Source organism: Sus scrofa, chromosome 4 (assembly GCF_054392235.1).
Source record: "Sus scrofa isolate SSC_HxYL_T2T_F1_AM1 chromosome 4, Sscrofa_HxYL_maternal_Yorkshire_Landrace_v2.0, whole genome shotgun sequence".
Taxonomy (NCBI): Eukaryota; Metazoa; Chordata; class Mammalia; order Artiodactyla; family Suidae; genus Sus; species Sus scrofa.
Window position 1 is genome coordinate 5,691,609 of NC_139386.1, and position 20,898 is coordinate 5,712,506.

The window sequence follows — 20,898 nt, forward strand, 5'->3', positions numbered from 1 at the left end:
ATGTGAGCCCCGTCATGGGTACGCTTTGGTCCATCCCCATTTTCAATGAGCGTCTTGTGCCCTGACTCTTCCCGCAGCTTCTGATTTGGTTTTCCTGCTTCTGTCTCTCTCCTCTCCCACTGAAGAGGTTTTCTGAATGTCTTTTTACCTAAAATCATCATTTTTTTACAATAAAAATGATTTTGCTGCACTATGTTGAAAGTACATTGTAGACATCATGGTATTTCATTCCTAAATAACATACATCTCCTGTAAATAAGAACATTCTCCTATATACCTACCGTGCGGTTGTCACAGCTGAGAAAATGAACAGTAATTCTATGTATCTACTACGCATTCCTTATCCAGGTATCCTCAATTGCTCACCCAGTGTCTTCTTTCTCCGGATTTGTTGAGGTGTAGTTGGTGTACAAAAAAACCTGTGCCTAATTAATGTATGCAATTCGGTGAGGTTGGACGTATGCCTGCCATCTTGTTTATCATCACCAGTCATTTCTTAAGCTCTTTGCGGAGCCAGAAGGTGGCAGACACCTTTGCTTGGGAGAGAGACACCCTAACTTAAGCTGCCTCAACATAGCTTTTGGTCCACATGGGTTGACTTTCCTTCACCCTGCTCCCCATCTCCACTTAAGCGTGTGTTATCACTTGCTACAAACACTGCTTTGTGGGTTCCTATCACAGGAAACTTCTCCTTCTTCAGACTTTCAGCAGAAGCTTTTGCCCCCCCTGTAGTTTTGTGGTCATCGTTTCCTCAACCTACTATGTTGTTTTCTTCTTTTCCAGTCTTCCTCTGGCAAATCACTGTTTAGACTTAATGCCATTTACTCACAGGTCGTCTCGTTAGATCAGAAGACTAGGTCACTGGTGGGTGGGTGTGCACCTGTGTGTTTCTGTCATTTACATTAGATGCATGATGGCCTTGCCTATTACGTTTATTGAGGAGGAAAAAACTTCCTTCATTCTCCTAGGCTCTGTTTGAAAATTAAAGACCAATTAACCTGAAAAAAGCACACACATTTATTTAATATAAATTTTACCTGATACAGGAGCTGCATAAGAAAATGAAGACACCCTCCACCTCCACCCACCCCTCCTCTCCCCCGCTGCCCCCGCCCCCCCCCCCCGCTGCCCTGCAATAAACCTGACTATTTTTTGCACTAGGTTTGATGAAGAGTAGACAGCGGTGGAAAAATATGGTGAGTGTAAGAATATGAATTAAGGATGGGAAACCAAGAGAAACTTAGCAAGGCCTGTTTGTTTGGATTCTTCTAGTGTACCTTTGTCTTTGGAGACAAGGATGCTCATTTTCCCCAGCTATAGGGAGGAGACCTGTCCAAGGAGGGTTCATGACCTGCTACAGGGCGCGGGGGGAAGGTCAGAGTGAAAGGCAGAATGCCCCTGCCCTTTTCTCATACTATTTCAGCTCAAAACATTTGGTGTGCCAAGGTGCCATATTTGAGGCAGTGTGTTCTGAACCCTGTCGGCGTCTGTTGTCCTTTAGGGCAACACCATGCTTCATTCTCCTTTGTATCCTCTGGAGGGATCTCGGTGCTGCAAAGAATAGGACTAGAATCAGCATTCCTACGGCTAACATGAATTTACAAATGTGATTACTCAATAAATATATTTAAATGTCTTCTTTTGAGAAGCACACAACCCAATACCCTGGGCTTCTGTAGCAGAGACTGTGTCCAGTCCTATCTCAAAATTCAGAGCTCCCCTGTGCAGCCGCGGCTTCCTTCTGCACGTCTCTGCAGCTCTCCGCTGGGTGTCTTTCTCGGTTCAGAACGAGACTAAACTTTAGACAGTGTTTAAAGTCACCATGCCTGGAAGATGGAGTTCCCGTCATGGTGCAGTGGTTAATGAATCCGACTAGGAACCACAAGGTTGTGGGTTCAATCCCTGGCCTTGCTCAGTGGGTTAAGGATCTGGCGTTGCCGTGAGCTGTGGTGTAGGTTGCAGATGTGACTTGGATCCCACGTTCCTGTGGCTGTGGTGTAGGCTAGTGGTTGCAGCTCCGATAGACCCCTAGTCTGGGAACCTCCATATGCTGCGGGTGTGGCCCTAGAAAAGGCAAAAAGACCAAAAAAATAAAAATAAAAATAATCCAGCCTCCTCTCCCTAGAGTGGGAAAAATGCTGAAGAACATTTCATGCCATCTCCCAGCGGCTGGTAAAAGGATGGAGCCAGTTTCCCAAAGCAGTGACCTGCTTGCTACTCCACTCTTTACTAACTTACATCCCTTCTCTGTCTCACTCCCTGCTTCCCTTCCAGTCCTTAAACCTAATAACCACTTCCCCTGAAAGCCTTATTTGAGGACCCGCTTCTGAAGAACCCTCCCTAAGACAACTTGGTATTTTTAGCCCACATAGTCTTCACTGTGGACTGATAAATAGCAATTATGCTGACCTGACTTTCCAGGATCTTTCTCACAGAGTCCAGTAGGAACGTGTCATGATGCCCTACAGCAGGGAGTCTGTTTTGCATTCTTACTCCAAGCAGGAAATTACTGTTCTGATCAAGAGGATTTTAAAATATATCTGGTATTGCCATAATGTGCGAATGTCATCCAGAAAATGACCCAGGGATCCAAGCGAGTAAAGAAAAGATAGAGCAAGCAGCTGCTCAGATTAAAGAGAGCTGCACAGTGTCTCTCCGAAGGTGTTTCTGGACTTCATAGGGAAAGCAGGTAGCTAGAACTGCAGAACAAATTGGAGAGAAGTGAAGCATCAGCAGGAGTCAGTAAAGGATGTTCTCTGCACGAGGTCTTCCATTAACATTAAGAGTCAGGGTTCTGAGGCAAAGCCACAAGGACTTGAGCCCCGGAAACCTGAGGACAAGCCACACCGACTTTCATCTGGGAAGAGGCACACAGGCACTCAAAGATAAATTCAAGAGCAGGCATACCCCAGAGCCTGACGCAGTATCTGGCCGAGAGGTGGTATGTGGTAAATGCAAGAAGGGACTGATGTTCATGTGCCACCAGGACGGCGTGTCTCCGTTTAGGCTCTGCTCACCGACGACTAACACTTACTGGTCAAAATGCAAGCTAAGTGGCACCTGCAACGGAATCATAAGGAAAAAAAAAAAAAGAAGGTGTTTATAATGCAGATTACTGAACCTCATGCAGAATTACTGAATCTGAATTTCTCAGCAGTGGCCTTGACAAAGTAATGGCTTAATCTTTACAGAAAATGAATATCTAATATTTACTGAGTGTGCATTAATTGTTGGGCACTGCTCTAATCCCTTTACGTGTAATTATTTTAAAATCCATAAAACCTCTCTGAAGTAAATAGTAATATTAATCCCATTTTACCAGTGAGGGGCCTGATGCAAGGAGAAGTTAGAGAGCTTTTCCAGGGTTATGCACTTAGTGGTGAAAAAGCTGGCATTTGAACCCGAAATGCCAGCTTCTGTAATACTTGTTCTAAACCAAAATATGACATGGCCTCTCCCTAAAAATTACTCATTGCAGTATCTGGTTCATTTATGTCCCAGGGGGGCTAGGAGGGAACTTGGGATACACCTGTTAAAATGCACACGTAAGGGAGAGGCATTCCATGAGACACAGACCGTTGCTGACTCTGTGGTGAGATGTATGTATCAGGACATGAGAAGCAAAAGCCAAATGAAAGGGCAAGGTCTGCATATGATAGTGATGGTGGTCTGTAGGCTGTGCTGTAACCTCCTGTCGCATTTGTTTTTATGACCGTAAAAGACACTTTTCTCTCTTGTTTGCTACCTCTTGGTCTCTTGTATGGCCTTGAAAACCATGTAGGGCAGGTCCCACTACCATGCCACAGATACGAAAACTGAGTCTCAGCGCAATTACGTGAGCTCCTCCGGCTACACAGCTACTATGCAGAGGATCCAGAATTTAAATTCGGCTTTGATATCTGGTTGTTTACCCACTGTGGGGTAAAAGGAAGAAGTGAGTGAGTCAGAGAGTGGGAAAGGAATGTGAAAACATCTGCACTCAATCCAAATTCGGTGTTGCATGTCTATCACCAGCAAAAAGGAAGCTTGTCCATGGGCCCTTAGAGATGCTTGAAAACTGCAAGATGGATACATGACAGATCTTTTGAATTATTTAGCTGATCCCTATAGCACTGACTGAACTTTGCCTGTGGTTTATTTAGTTTACCAATAGCCGTGGTGGTGTAACCCACACTTTAGGATCTGAGGACGACGTTGTCAGAGCTGAAATGTTTAAGCATGTAGGCATCATGCTTTGGTACACAGTCTTCATTTTTAAATTCAGGCTAAGAGAGGCTTGGCATTCTCACATTTAGCACTTACTAAATACACTGATTAAACGCAGTAAATGAATTTTAACCTTTCACAAAAAGACGAAGGAAAACCAGCCTGTGTCACGTCAGAGTGTCCTGGTGTGTTCTCCTCCGTGCTTTTACAAAGTGTAACATCCCCTCTTCCTCGTTCATCACCCATCCACACGCTCATCTCGGCTTATACACCCTTCTGGTTCCCGAACTTACCGTCTGTGTTCCTCACTCTGTGTCTGCTCCTCCGATTTCTCCAAGGAAGAGTCTCGCTCCTCCTCTACCTGTCAGTCTCGGCACGTCCTTCAGCCTTTCCTTTGAAAGGCCTACCTCTCCTGCCTTCTCTCCCTCTCCGTGGACAGGTTCCACAGAGAATCCGAATCAGCTTCCAGACCACAAGGGTTGAATTCTCTGCGAGAGTGAAACCGTATTTTACGGATCCCTGTCCATGCTTCCCTCCCATCAGTACGGTTCTGCCCTTCTTGTTTCATCCCGTGCTCTCCGAGGGCAGGGGCGGAAGCTCACTCATTCCCCCGAGAGCCCAAGTGTGGCTGCTGGGTGACAGGTGCTCAGGTTCTGACTGCCTAGCACTCACGGAATAACGACACTGTGTTTTCACCCTCCTCTTTAATGGAACCATTTGAGCCATGGTAATGAGGAGTTAGAAGTAGCTGTCAGTTCCCCTCTTCATTGACAAGTATCAGGCTGATATATGATTTCCTCAGAGGATATTGGCCAAATGTGACTAATATGCAACAAATTGCTCTCGCACAGACCTTGTCTCAGTTTCCATTGTGAATTCCAAAATGCATTTGCAGGTGGCTCTGCCAACCCTGGAAGATGTGCGCATGCATAAACCGCACAAACTCATGCCTCATTGCTGATTCCAGAGAGGCAGCCCAAAGCCCTTAGTCACATTCTCTGAATCTCCAATTTCTGCCCCCATTCCTGCTGCCTCAGCTTGCTTGGTGTACCTCTTCCCTTCAGACTCCCATGCTGGGTGTCCCTGGCCTCCAAGAGGAGCTATAAAACATACTTTGCTCTTAGAATCATGTTTTCAGAAGGAGTAGGTAAGAAGTGAGTGCTGGCCACTAAAAACTGGAGTTGTACAGTTGTGAGGATACTGGGTCTTGTCTTTTTACAGTACCTTTTACAGCACAAAGTGGTGTCACATTCTCCCATGTCTGTAAGCACCGGTACAGTAAAGTGAGCAAGGGAAGCCAGCTGGCGTAAGACAGGAGGGAATGTGTGGGTACCGGCTGACTAGGGGGGATGTCCATTCGGATGCTGTCCCCCCCATTCAATTTGTAAACACCGTGTGGGCCAAACCACACGTGTTAACTATCAAGTGCATTCTCTGGATCATCATTTTGTAGCCTTACAATATTCCATAAACTTTAAAATCAGAAAGAAAAGATAATATAGGACATAGTATAAAGTCTTCCAAATAGGTTAAAAAGAAGGGTTTATATAAATAAATGAATTCAGATCCATAGTCATTCCCCAAAAGAAAACAGATGAACAGGACAATATAACAAATAAGCATAAGTGCAAATTCTGTCATTTTTTTCCTACTGCTTTTGCTGTTAATTTTATTTCTATGAATTAAAAAGGAAAATGCATAAAATGCATTTAAGATCTGGAAAACTATTAGAAAGCAAGCCACTGGGTTTAAAACAACAGAACCGTTGGCTTGAACGTCCCATTTAAGCCTCTCTGAAGCCCAGCCATCTTTTCCTCCTCAGCAGTAACTACTGTCCTGAGATTTGTGTTTATCATGTGCTTTCTTTGTATTCACAAGCTATATCTTGTTTGGGTTTGAATGTTTTTAAACTTTTCGTAAATGACGACACACCCATGTGCTGTTTTACAACATTCTTAGTTTGCTTAACTTATACTCCTGATAATCGTCCATGCTTTTAGAGTGCCTGTATTCATCCTTTTTTATTGCTTTATAGGCCACTATTTATCCATCACCTTGCACTACTGAGAAAAGTGCAGCTTAAAGCATCTCGTACATGGCTTATGGAGCATTTTTGTGAGAGTTTCTCTATGGCTTCCTAGGAGGGGAATGGTGGGGTCACAGGTATATTGGGCCCCTCCTTGTACAAGGCTGTGCAGACTCTCAGTCTCACCTGTAATTCAGAAATAGCTCTGATAAAGTCTCTTGAAAGTTGACTTGCTTTGTTTTGATAACACTGCATCTTGAAGATGCATCATGCATCCCTCCTTTCCTGCCCCTGGGTCTTCTGAAGACTCAGTGGGAGATACCTGCAGGACCCTGCTAGACACTAACTGTGTCTTCCTGTGTGGATGTCCTCAGTCTTAGGCCAGTGCACCCACCTGGAATACACAACTCTGGCTCCACCAGACAAGGGTGCACTGCTTCCAGAAGAAGCCTTTGTACCAATTTACGCTTAGCAGCAGTGCTAGGATGCTCTGCCCTTGACAAAACATAATCCTGCCAGATCCTGTGCTTTTGAATTTCACCAGCCTGGGGCCTGTGGCATGGTGCCTCAGTGGGTTTCATCACCACGCCTCGACACCAGTGAGGTTGGTCGTCTTTTCACACAGCTGGTTGCTACTCCTGTGTACACAAGTGCACTTCCTACGTGAAAGGTCTGTTGGAGGTGTTTGTCTGTTAATCTCCTTGGTTGAATTTTACTAATGGAATTAAAGCCATTGTTTATAAATTTTAAGCACATATTTTTCAGATTTGTATTTTACAAAACTGTACTCTGATGGTTTGCACCCGTTTTCTCCTTTGCTGTTTTTGATGAGCAAATGTATTTGGTTTATTGTCATGAAGATTACGAATATTTTCCTTTCCTTTTAAAATAATCTCAGAAGTTTTTAAATCTCAGAAGTTTTTAAAGTGATATGTTGTAGTTGTAGTTGAAGTTTCAGTATTTTTAAATTTATTTCATAATTGATTCTTTGGTGGGTGGGTTATTTCATATATATATATTTGTGTGTGTGTGGGGGGGGGGTCTTTTTGCCTTTCCTAGGGCCGCTCCCACGGTATATGGAGATTCCCAGGCTAGAGGTCAAATCGGAGCTGCAGCCAACGGCCTACTCCAGAGCCACAGCAACATGGGATCTGAGCCATGTCTGCGACCTACACCACAGCTCACAGCAACACTGGATCCTTAACCCACTGAGCAAGGGCAGGGATCGAACCTGCAACCTTGTGGTTCCTAATCAGATTCCTTAACTACTGCACCACGACGGGAACTCCAATTTCATATATATTTTTAAACTTATTTGTGTGTTATGGATTTTTACCAAAATTACATGTTCTCAGAAAATGTATTCTGTAAGTTACCAGTTATTTCACATTTTTGAGATTACCTAAATGGCTAATATGTGGTCCCTTTTTGCTAATGAACTTCATGTTCTTAAAAAGAATGTGTATTATGCAATTGTTAGATGTTTTATATATGGTCATTGGATATAGGGTTCTCAGATAAAATATGGGATGTCAGGTTAAATCTGAATTTTAAGTACACTTTTTTTTTTTTTTTTTTTGTCTTTTCTAGGGCTGCTCCCTCGGCACATGGAGGTTCCCAGGCTAGGGGTCCAATCAGAGCTGTAGCTGCCGGCCTACAGCCACAGCCACAGCAACTGTGGGATCTGAGCTGCATCCATCTGCAACCTACACCGCAGCTCACTGCAACGCCAGATCCCCAACCCACTGAGCAAGGTCAGGGATCGAACCCGCAACCTCATGGTTCCTAGTCGGATTCATCAACCACTGAGCCACGACGGGAACTCCATAAGTGCACATATTTTTGTGTTCCAAAATATTTGATGGTTTTCTGAATCCAAATTTAGGGAGGCATTTCTTTTTTTTTCTCTTGCTCAATCTGGCAGCCCTGCTTAGATCAATCGTATTAATTTTGTTGTTTTAATCTTCCATACTATTTTTGTCTCCTTATTAATCTGTTAGTGAGAGAAGAATGTTAAAACTTTCCCTGTGATTTTGGACTTTTCAAAGTCCTCTTGTATTTATGTCAAGTCTCCTTTTACACCATTTGAAACTATATCATTGCATACATACAAATGTGTGCATTTTATATGTTTCACATAAATTTAGTTTATTTCTTAAATTATTTATTGATCCCCTTGAGATCTATCTAGTAATGATTTTTGCCTTGTATTCTATTTTTCTTAATGTCAGAATAACTACAAAAGCCTTTTATTTGTTTATGTTTCATTCATTCATGTATGCATGTAGTTATTAGGCACCTATTATATGCTATATACCTGCCAAATAAGAAAATGAGAATTACAAATATGAAATATGTCCCTCATCTCACAAAGTTTGCATTCTGTTGGCACAAAACAAATTAGTAAACTGTATGCTGCATCATAGGACGACATATGCCATAAAGAAAAATCATCCGAGAAGAGAGATAGGGAGAGCCAAGGTTGGCCTCACAAAAATATGAAGATTGAACTCAGAGATGAGCTGTTTCCTTAGTTTGTGTTAGCGGTTCATGGAACCAAGCAACAAGAACTTCATGAACTTGGTTCTGATGATCTCAAGGAAGACATATGCGCCAAGGCTGTCAGTATGGAGGGGCTGAACAGGTACCTGCTGTAATGATGTGGAATTCTGGGCCTCATCTTCCCTTTCACTACTGACAGCTGAAGACTAGGTAATAGGCAGGCCTTTGCAGACCACAGAAATGCCTAGATTCTTCTTAATTCCTGGCCTTGGAGGCAAAGAGTGACATGGATGCCTACATAAATAGAGAGGGTGATAGAAGCAGACCACCACAAAACCTGTGGCGGTGAACATTCCTTCATCTGTCTCTCATCTTTACCGTGTGCTCCTTGCTTTTTAAATATTTATTCAACACTTACAGAGATGAGCAATGTTTAGCACTCTGAAAATGTTTCTTTTAAAAAAAAAATTAATTTGAACCTCTCTGTAAAAAAAAAAAGTACTGCAAATTTTTAAAAGTTCAAACAGTCTAGGCATCCCCATTGTGGTGCAGCGGAAACAAACCCAACTAGGAACCGTGAGGTTGCGGGTTCGATCCCTGGCCTCACTCAGTGGGTTAAGGATCCAGCGTTGCTGCTGTGGTGTAGGTCTCAGATGCGGCTCGGATCCCACATTGCTGTGGCTGTGGTATAGGCCGCCAGCTATAGCTCTGATTAGACCCCTAGCCTGGGAACCTCCATTACCGTGGGTATGGCCCTAAAAAGGCAAAAAGACAAAAAAAAAAAAAAAAAAGTTCAAACAGTATAAAAGATAACTTAACACATTCTTATAGCTTGAGAACTAAAATAATGGCATGCATGTCCAGAAATACAATGTCGGAGTTCCCGTCGTGGCGCAGTGGTTAACGAATCCGACTAGGAACCATGAGGTTGCGGGTTCGGTCCCTGCCCTTGCTCAGTGGGTTAACGATCCGGCGTTGCCGTGAGCTGTGGTGTAGGTTGCAGATGCGGCTCGGATCCCGCGTTGCTGTGGTTCTGGCGTAGGCCGGTGGCTACAGCTCCGATTCAACCCCTAGCCTGGGAACCTCCATATGCCGCGGGAGCGGCCCAAGAAATAGCAACAACAACAACAACAAAACAACAACAAAAAAGACAAAAGACAAAAAAAAAAAAAAAACAAAAACAGAAATACAATGTCGCCAAAGTGTTAGGAGTCCTCACTGGGCCTCACTGCAAGACCTTCAAAGGGTCTGACCCAGTCCCAACACTACACCTGTCATGTGCCATATTTTGTTTGTTTGACTCCACGTTGACAGCACATGTTGCATGTTGTGTAGCACGTCTTTATTTCCCAAGGTCACAAAGACGTTGTCTTAGAGTCACACCAAAAAAAGGGGGCTATACCAGGAGCAAATCTGAGTTTGAGGAGTTCCAAAGACTGACCTTCCCCCACTGCCATCAAGACACTGGTCCCATCTGACAGCACAGCCCCCCAAACACAAAAACTTCCACCCAACAAAAATGTATACACTGGAAATATGGAGTGGTCATTATTAGAGCTGTGCAGTGTATAGAGTGTGAATGCATCATTTGTCATTTCTTACTAATGAGCTAGATCCAGCCTTGGCTGAGCACGAGGAATAAACAAGTACTTGAGAGCGGTCCGCTTAGCAGAATGGAACGAATTCCACAGCCTCGGGCCCTGAGGAGTGTTCAGTAAATTATCTTTGCCCATGAACTAAATGGCACCCCTTAAAGAGTTCATTCACCTCACACGGATGAGCAGTTTACATCAGATAACAGATTCTTCACCTCCACGATCCCGCCTGCTGCTGTTACCTCAAAGATTTGTCACTGTCCTCTCGCTCACATGTCTGGATCAGGCTGGGGAATTGGACGGCTTGGAAAGCATAGAGAGTTTGGCCTTCGCCAGTCTTGCGGATATGAATGTGCATATGGTGAAGTCTTTGTGGGATGGAGAAAAAGAGGGTTTAGAAAAAGATGGGGGAATGTGAAGGACACATATTCTTATTCCATGTTGCCTATTCAGCTCACTGAAAAAAACAAACAAAACACATTTATAATTAGTGTATTGATAGTAGTAAGCTAACCTTAGGGACATTTATTGGACATTTATTTTTAGTGTCTTGTACTTTGTATTTTAAGTACCTGCATACAATAAGGTGCTTTAAAAAGATTTAAAGCACTCTATATTTATATGTCAAATGCGCACACATACACACAAATACATATATGTTCATTTGTTTAATTTTCAGTGAACAGATGGTAGATACCATTAGCCACATTTCACATACGTAGAAACTGCAGTTTAGAGAAGTTAATCATGCTTGAATTTACACAGATTGGTAAGTGGTGGAAAAGGACTTGAACTCACATTGATCTGAAGTACATGCTCTTAAATGCTGTGCCAGGGCATTGAGTTTAGTACTTAGTAGACTAAGGTAAGAAATGGGGTAGATTAAAAAGTTCAGGAAATGTAAGTTGGTTGGATGCTTGGAAAATACATTGCAGGTTATGAAATTCAAGAATAACATTAAAATAAGAGCACATGTCACTAAACCCTTTCAGCACATGAGAAACGGGATACAAGTTGAACTGGTCATAGATCAACTTAAAATGAAAGGAAATGAACACTAAAACAGTTTATGTCCTGGCATAGCACTATTCTTGGCCAGTTTCACCATAGCAGTGTAAGTGTGTGTGTGTGGATGTGTGTGCAACAGCACTTGATGAGTTATTTGGGGTTTGATTTTCACAATAAAACCAGCAAGGTAGAAATTATATTCCCTAATTTACATGAGAGTAAACTGAGGCAGACAAAAATCCAAAACATTGGGAGTTCCCATCATGGCTCAGCGGTTAGCGGACCCAACTAGCATCCATGAGGACTCAGATACGACCTTTGGCCTCGCTCAGTGGGTTAAGGATCCGGCGTTACCGTGAGCTGTGGTGTAGGTCGCAGATGCAGCTCTGATGCTGCATTGCTGTGACTGTGGTGTAGGCCAGTGGCTACAGCTCCAGTTGGACCCCTAGCCTGGGAACCTCCATATGATCCTCAAAAAAAAAAGTTTGAAAGGTCACAAACTCAACATGTAGTCAAGTCAGATTTTAAACCTAGGTCCGTTTGTATTGATGGAAAATCAAAATCAAAAAATATTGATTTTTCCCTCTGTATCTTCCTATACCTTTCTCAAATGTAGAGATGCTTGGTAGTTATTCTGAGACTCTGTGAACCAGTGAAGCTTAGAAGTGAGGCTGGGAGTTCCCGTCGTGGCTCAGTGGTTAACGAATCTGACTAGGAACCATGAGGTTGCGGGTTCGATCCCTGGCCTTGCTCAGTGGGTTAACGATCTGGCGTTGCCGTGAGCTGTGGTGTAGGTTGCAGACACGGCTTGGATCCTTCGTTGCTGCGGCTCTGGTGTAGGCTGGCGGCTACAGCTCTGATAGACCCCTAGCCTAGGAACCTCCATATGCTGTGGGAGCGGCCCTAGAAAAGGCAAAAAAAGACCAAAAAAAAAAAAAAAAAGAAGAAGAAGTGAGGCTGGCCAGGAAAATGGTGTCTATAGGCTATTCTTTGGCAAAGAAGTGGCAGATTTAACATTACTTTTATTGTTTTCAAGCTGGTTAACAACTAGGCAGGAAAAGTATGACGGAATGATTGGGAAATCCATGCCATGACTTGGTGATCCTCAAGACTACCAACGAATCTCTCTCCTGTAGTGCCACTACCTCTTTTGTTTCAAATCTTCTTAATTCCACAAGTGTTTCTCAGTTTCCATTGCTTTTGCAGATCAATTCAGGCTTTCAATGGAAAGCAGGCTCTCAAACTTCTTTTAACATAAAAACTCAACTTTTTCTTTGCCCTTTCTGGGGGATGTTTGAATCTTTTTCTGGATTAGATTTAAAAAAAAAAAAAATCCTCCCCTTCTGGGAACGGATACAAAAAAAAAAAAAAAAAAAAAAAATCCTCTCTGACCTTGAAAAATAGGGAGGGAGACCAGCTTATGTGTTTGAAATGATTTGGGCTCCAGCTTTTGCATACAATTAAAATTCTTCCTCAGCAGACAGCCAGGGCTGTTATGGGAGAAAAGAAGAAAATAGAGTTTTTAAAGGAGGGATAAAGGGGTTGGGTTCTAAGGTGTAAGAGGCAGTGAAGGAGGAGGATAGAGGGGTGGGTGGATGCCAGGAGTCTCCAGCTGGATCTGTGCCTGAGGAGCGTGTGTCAGCCGGTAGGTGCTTAGTGGTGGGTGTGCAGGAGGGCCCGTGGGAGAAGCATCACTCAGGTGGTTTGGGGTGTAGATGGCTGAGACGTGTCTTTAAGGGGTGGGTTTAATGTTCGCTTGAGCCCAGGTATATGCTAGTACCGTTTTTAAGTGGTAGAGACCTTCATGTTGCTGATAATGCTAGTGTCTGTCCCAGTTACAGACCAGTCACTTTAGAAGTCAGAGTGAGGTCCAGTTCATGCCACCGTGCTTTCCTGGGCCCCCTCCAGGCACTTTCTGAGACTGCCTGTATGCACCGTGCCTTCTCCAAATGCTAACATCTGCAAGAATGCAGGAGAGCCTGCACCCCTGTTGGGGACGGAGTGATTCTCTCATTGTACCTGGCATTGTATTGGGCGTGCATGAGCCCACAGGGTTGGGACAGTGCAGCCAGATTACAGAGACCATGGTGGGTAGGCTGTTAATCATTGACTGGGCATCATAAGGATGGAATTACAGTAAAGCCACTGTGTGCCAGGCATTGCTATAGTAACTGTATCCTTTATGTTTTTAAGTCCTTCTCTCTCTCTTTTTTTTTTTTATTTCTCAAGATTACACAATGAGGTAGGTATTTTCATCTCCCCTTTAAAAATAGAATGGAAGATTAGAAAGGTTACAAAACTTGCTTATGATCACTCTCATCCAATGCAAGCATCAGGATCAGACACTTTGTTGGTCTAGCATCAAAGCCGTCCTCTTCTTTTATGATATGACACTGTTTCTTTTTGCTAATTCTCTGAGTGGCTTTAGGCAAATCACTTAACTGCTTTGGACCTGAAACCACACAATTCGGGAGGGAGAACAAAATGATTATCCATTACAATTTCTTGTAGGCTTGCATTCCAGGAGGGAGGTCCAGAGGGGCGGGCTACCCTTGCAAGTGCTTTCCCCTTGAAAAATGCATGCTGGCATATGTTGAAATAACCAACTAAGTGAGCAAACCGTTTAACCTCCCCCCCATCTCTCTCTCTCTCTCTCTCTCTCTCTGCCCCCCCCCCTCCCCAACATACACACTTTGCTGTATGTACTTTTACTGGAGATTCTTAGAGGAGGTAGGAGTGCAGCAGGGTTCTAGAAGAAAGAGCAACCTTGTTTTTTTTGTTTGTTTGTTTTTTGTCTTTTTGCCTTTTCTAGTGCCGCTCCCACGGCATGTGGAGGTTCCCAGGCTAGGAGTCAAATCGGAGCTATAGCTCCCAGCCTACGCCAGAGCCATAGCAATGCGGCATCTGAGCCACGTCTGCAACCTACACCACAGCTCACGGCAACGCCAGATCCTTAACCCACTGAGCAAGGGCAGGGATGGAACCCTCAACCTCATGGTTCCTAGTCGGATTCGTTAACCGCTGTGCAACGACAGGAACTCCAGAGCAACCTTGTTTTAAGCTTTCTCCTTGGAGTATGAGGTAGTTATTCTTGTCCTTGACAGGTAGTGGAACTATGGTCCTTTCAAATCTGTCCTTTCACGGTCGTCATCAAGAAACAGACAAGTTCTAAATGTATTTAGGGGATACCTGATTGCTTCCTCTCTATTCTGGGTGAGTCCAGGCTTAAGGGTCATGTTTGATGTGGGAACAGCAAATGGAGGCTGCTTCTCAGCGCGTTTCTCCCAAGGAATCCTGCCCGCTCCTCCGTCACCGCCAAGCTGTCTAGTTGGATAGCTGCAGAAGGCTTTAGGGGTTGAGAAAAGATAACCAAAGATAAAGTCCACAGCATCAGGTAATGAGGCAGGAGAGGGTGAAAGACTGACGCACTGTAATGTCATTCCAGAATCCTTCCTCTGAGTCGGCTCCTGGAAGTGAAGCTCACGTAGTAGTCAAGGCAGAATGAGGGCAGGCTCTGGGCAGACGTGTCCCTCAGATGTACGTCGGGAAGGGGAAGGAAAAATAAGGGATGAGCAAACATCCTTCACAATCCCAAATCCGCCTCCTCTAAAGTGCCCCTCATCCCTGTCAGCTGCCACACTGTGGTGGAGACAGTGGTGGACACCGTGGGAGAAGTGCCATGGCACCCGCAGGAGGTGTGGTGTTGGTGGAGACGTCCCCAGAGGCCGTGTTTTGTCTAACATTGTTACATGCCCATCTGGTACCATCTGGCCGCTCTCCTCCCACATGGAAAGGTCAGAGTGGAAAAAACCCAAAAGCCAAAAAGCACAAAGCTAAAGCTTTGGCTTCAAGATAGATTCAAATGAGAGAGCAAGAGAGAGAATGAATAGGAATCTGTCTCCATTTTTAGTCCCCAGTCCCTTCACACATGTTTAAAAGTATCCTTGCTCTTGATATGATGTAATTTTATCAGCTTATCACATGCTGGCACCGCTCTTGTGTTTACTGTCTGAGCCACCAGCTTCCTCCGATGAGCCAGCGTGTTCCACAGTGTGTGCTGTGACAGTCAATAGGGAATTACAAAAGGGCGGAATGGAAAAAGAAAAAGGCTCAAGTCTTAGCACGCCATTTACTAACTGTAGATTGAAGATCTCTAGCAGCTGTGTGTGCATGGATAGAATAAGATTTTTTTTTTTTTCCTGTGGCTGGAGACACACAGAGTCCAGGTGCAAATGTGAGTCATATTTGAAGGCGGGAAGGGACACAATGAAGCATCATGTCTCCAGTCAGTTGTTGTATGGAAGACCAGAATAGAGTCCATAGTTCAGGGTATCTGAGGACAGGTGGGCAGTAGAGGACAAAGTGAAAGAGCTTAAGACGGGTATAAAGTGTCTGGTCCAAATTGGAGCCCAGGCTTTCTCCCCAAGGAAACCTAGCTTCTAGACTGGGTTGATGGCCTGGAAGCAGTGTTCAGCTGGAAATTGTAGTGGAGCTGGAGAGGAATTGAAGGATGTGGAGCAAAGGGTGATGGAAGTTCCCTTCCTGAGGACAGTTGAGCATAGTGATCCCCAAAACCATCTAGTGTCAAACAGGAAGAGCCAGTTAGGGAGACACAAATGGGTTTGAAGCAGAGAGTCCAGAGCCACAGTCAGCCAAATCTAAAGCACTGAGTGTTTCAGAAAAGGGAGATCCCTGACTACAAACAGGGAGAGAGCTTAACAGGACGCCTCGTGAGATGGAAAACATTAAGACTGGACTTGTGTGGATCTCAGATATTGGACCATTGCTCAAGGTTAGCCCAGCTGTTTAAAGGCAAAGAGATAGGATGGACCCTGAATATCTGTTAGGAAGCAATTCAGTCCCTTGAACCACAGTTTTCTCATCCACTCAATAAAAAGAAAATGATGCCCTCTAACCCCAGTTATAAGTATTACATAACACGATGGATGAAGACAATTGTATAAATAATTGAAACACAATAAGTATTTTGCTCTGTGGCAGTAAGTGTGTTTTACACATGTATTCATCTATTTCTCCAAAAGCAGAGTGCTAGTGTGTCCTTGCTACAGCCCTGTGAGTTACAAATGCTTTTGATCCCCAGGAAAGTAGGCTTAGAGAGAATCTGAGTAATTCATCACTGGTAACACAGCTAGTAAGCTGCAGAACCAATATTTGAATCCAGGAACTTAAGCCAAGCTCAAGGTCATGGCTACTAAGCTTTGTGGCTACTCATGTTCTAACACGTGGGACAGTCTGGCAGGAGGATCTGTGTAGCAGGGTGGTCCAGATGAGAGGTTGCTAATTGCCAGACAAGGTTAATAAGATATCTGAACAGACCTGTGTTTCCTGGCTGACTTACCTCCTGCCCTTCTACCGTCCTGCCCAGAGTCAGAGGCAGCATTGCTGACATGTATTTACGATAGTAGCAAAGACCTGGCTGTGGTATTTCTGTTCCATCACTTTGCACTGTAACAAATGGAATCTCAGACGGTTCTTTTTCTCTCTTCCATCATCATCTTCATGTAACAGATATTGAATAGGCTGGAACAGCTCCTGGAAGTAATGATTCGCATTGATTTGCCCGGATCCTCTAGCTGTGAGAGAGTCAGAAACTCTGTGGATGACCCTAAGACCACATCACACACAGAAAGTTTATGAACCTGTGATTTATCAGACTCTTTCTCTCAGTGTACAAGACGAAAATATGTGTTTAGAGGTTTGGTTCCTCCACATGAGTACAGACGTAAAATGCTGATGTGAAATTCAAGCAGACATTTCTGCTTGTCCCCTATGGTTGTCACTTGCCCACAGGAGATGCTGAAGCCCAAAGCTTCCATTCCCCATGCCTTGATAGCAGAAACTCATGAGCATTCAATTTTATACCTCAACACAGATTCAAATACCCAGACACAGTCTGATCCATCATAGTTGCCTTATACACACGATCTGACACACGGTAGCGCTGAACACAAACACACATCCACAGACGGACACTCCACTGCATGCTAAGAGTCACACCAACACATATAGTCAAACGCATGTAGCCAACAGAGGGTACCACTCCATCCTCTCTCTTCCGTCCCTTTGCTCTTGCCAGTGTTCTTTAATGGCTTCCTCATCTTTACACACTGCTTTTGCTTGGTCACTTGGTTGGTTTTCACCTCCTGCAAGGTACTCAGCATGCACTCATGTACGCCAATACATGACCACGTATTTATGAAGCACCCACTGCTTGGAAGGTGTTACTCCGAACATCGACACCGAAAATAAAAGTCACACACAAGTTTCTCTCCTCAGGGAGGATGCATTCTATTATTAGGAGACAGAAAAGACAAGAGTCAGTAAACAAATATCATTTCAGAGCATGAAAAATGAAAATGAAAGCAAATTATCACCCTCAGAAAGCATTTTTCACTCCGTTTCCCATTCATTCAACTATTAGGGAGCTCTTATTATCTGCCAGAAAGTCTATTAGAGGCTAAGAGTAAAATGGTGAAAAGATGTAGCATCTAGCAGGGAAAATCGCAGTAGTTCAGAGAATGGAGGGAGACTTGTACGAGCTGTATGTAAAGAGAGTGGATCTTTTCAGAAACACGGGTGTGTGAGCTGTAGACAGTTGCACTGGAGCACAGTGAGCCAGGGGACCATGCATGGGGACCTTAGTCTTTCAGTCTGTGGAGATTTTAGATGGTGCAGAGAGGGCCTCCCATGGCCTCATAAACTATCGTGAGAGTAGCAGGTAAAGTGGAGAAAGTGAACAGGGCCCCTCTTATATAAAAGTTGACCTTGAATAGGAATAAAATAGCCTAGTTGATTTACGGAGATGCAGGATGAAAGGATGCTTTTCAATGAGAGTAAAGTCTTGTGTTTGTACGCCAAGAGAGCATCACAAGAAGAGGAGGGCAGTTGAATGTTAAGGAAAGAGAAAGGGAGCAGCGTTCAAAGCGGCAGCCCATGGAGGTGTTCACACAGGTGAAGTGTCTCCCCTTCCAGAGCCTGGAAGCGAGGAAATAAAGATGGGCAGGAACATGCTGCAGCCGCACAGATGTGTTTAAGGCCGAGGAGAAAGAGACGGAGGGAGAAGGCGCAATCGACATCCTTTGTCTTTGCCCTAATGATCCTACGACCAAGGGGCCCAGGTCCCTCCGCCTCTTGGTCCCTCCTCTCTGAAACAGAGACAGTGTGCCTCATAGACTGACCCTCGCAGACTGTCGGGAGGATGTGACGAGGTGACAGGTGAATGTGCACGGAGCAAGCACAACCCGCCATTCATGGCTTGTTATTTGTTGTGTGTGCAGCTGTGTGGATCATGATGGTGCTTAGAAAACTCACTGTTTTATCAGGCCGCTCATGATTACCCCTTAGTTCCAAGTTCACCGTTTATCTCTAAACTCCAAAATAGGCCTCTGTAACGTCTCATGGCCGTTTGTACTCGCTATATCCTAGGTACAGAATTCTAAATTTAGCTCTGCCTCCAAGGCCACTGTCCTTGCAACCAAAGCAAGCTGTGCTTTTGGCATTCCTGAGGCTCAGCGTTATTAAAAGGACATGGATAACAGATTCCCAACACCCTTCTGGTTTGATTTCTGGCAACTTGCTATTTCATATGATACAAATAATCGTAAAATGAAACAGCATCCACTTATAATTTCTTAGCAGTTGCTCACATTGCCTTTGCCAGGTTTCCCAGAAGAACGTTACATATAATTAGTATGTTATTTTCAGGCATAAATAACACTCTAATTAGTCTGTAATCTGTAATTATGATATACTTACTGGCAAGGTGTGTCTATGTGTAAGTGTGTGTGTGAGTGAACTGAGGCAGTCTAAAAAAAAAAAAAACAAACAAAAAAAACCCATAGCCTTTTAAGTAAAAGAAATATAAGGGATTGTGTGGATTTTTGTGTAAACTATTTTCGGAGCGATTAAAGAATAAGTGAAACTAGATAAACCCTGTTTAATGAATTTCTGTCCTCATCGCATTCGTAGCAATACCTGTATTTCCAAAACAGCAGTAACAAATATATGTATAACTGGTCACAACTGGGCAAGCATATTATGAGCAGCAGATATGCAAAGGAAACAGGGCCTCCCTCTGTAGAATGTTCGTGTTCAACTTGAAGGACAGAAATGATGTCATTATGTAATTTAGGTATTCTCATCAAATCTTTTTTTTCCAGATGAAGAGATATTTAGAGATTAGTAAGTAAATTAATCATAAAAATCGAGCTTGACTTTGATGCAGAGGTTTTAGATTAATATCACCTACTCTTGCGACATCCGCATCGGAGGAGACAGAGCCCAGCTGCAGGCTCCTCCTCGCTGTTCGCTGTTCGGTGGGCTCTGGTCCCACCCCACCCCCGGCCCCTCCCCCCACCCCACCCCCACTTGGGTCTGATCTTTTCAGAGAGGGGAAGGGAAACCAATTGATACTATTTTAAAATATGAATCAGACTATTTGGAAAGAAAATAACTAGGAAATACTTGCCCCAGAATTAACCAAGAATTTAATCTCCTGTGTCTGGAGCCATGCATACAGAAGGGGGCAGGAGTCTGGCAGCTCAGCAGGAGGAAGGAAAGGGGGGCAGTGAGGGATGGACACAAAGGGACCTTCTTTTTTAAGGTGCTTACCAGAAACGTTAATGAAGGAACTATGGGAAAAAGCATTTTCCTCATTTTATTTAAAAAAAAAAAAAAGCCTGCTGTCCATGAAGAAAATTGGAAATATGAAAGTCTGCAGATAAAAAGAAGAGGGACTCACATGTGCCCGGGTGTAACTGAGCTTCCCTGAAAGAACCAGGAATGACATCAAAAGAGGACAATGTGATTAAGGCTGAGGCAAGATTAGGTTAATTCTAGACCATGTTTCCTTTCCCAGTAGGACTTGGTCAGAAAGACATTTCTATTCCAAAACCAGCATCTGTTCAATCTAAAGGATGATTCTAAGGGAAAATGTATTTTCTTCAACTTCTTAGTTGTCTGTCTGCCTTTCACATGCTTGGGACCGTAATTGGATGCTATCATTTATTTGTTTGCAATTTTCTGGTTGTCATGCTCACTCGCGACCTTATAATATGAATCTTGTTTATCGGGAAGTTTAAAGTTCAGCAATAGCTGTAGCTCTGCAAGCCATGAGCATAAGGTGGTGAATAATACATTTTTAATAAAATTCACATCAATAAAGCTTAGCACCAAAGACACCTGGTGTTCTTCGTATGGTATCGTATGAATGTGTCAAATGCATAAAAAGAAAAATAGATGTTTTCCTTCTTAGGATGATTGAAATATGCCAGATTATGAGTGGAATGAATCTATACGTTCAGTCAGAAAATATTCTTGAGCACGTTCTCCCTGCTTGGGAGTTAAAGTGGGAGTGGTGGTAGGTGACACTCTGTCCCGAACATTGATGTGGCATTCCATGCTTAGGACACGACCACAGCTGGGTCACAGCCATGGCTTGGGAGCAAGTGTGGAATAATGCATGGCCAGGGGATTTAAGAAACTTGGAATGTTGACGTCCAGGCACCACCTGCAAGAATTTCTAAGCAGTCCCGGAACTCA

At 43.8% G+C, this 20,898-nt stretch overlaps 1 long non-coding RNA gene across 3 annotated transcripts in view; it reads left to right on the top strand.

Moving 5' to 3' along the window:
* The first annotated feature begins 12,793 nt into the window (after nucleotides 1-12,793).
* LOC110260213 (uncharacterized) overlaps nucleotides 12,794-20,898 on the top strand; it is a 282,336-nt gene continuing 274,231 nt past the window's right edge. For 2 of the 3 annotated variants that reach the window (XR_014842918.1, XR_014842915.1), the window contains exon 1: nucleotides 12,877-12,982. This is a non-coding gene — a long non-coding RNA (uncharacterized LOC110260213). Of the gene's footprint in view, nucleotides 12,983-20,898 lie in introns of all 3 variants that reach the window. The other variant, XR_014842916.1, reaches the window with a different exon arrangement.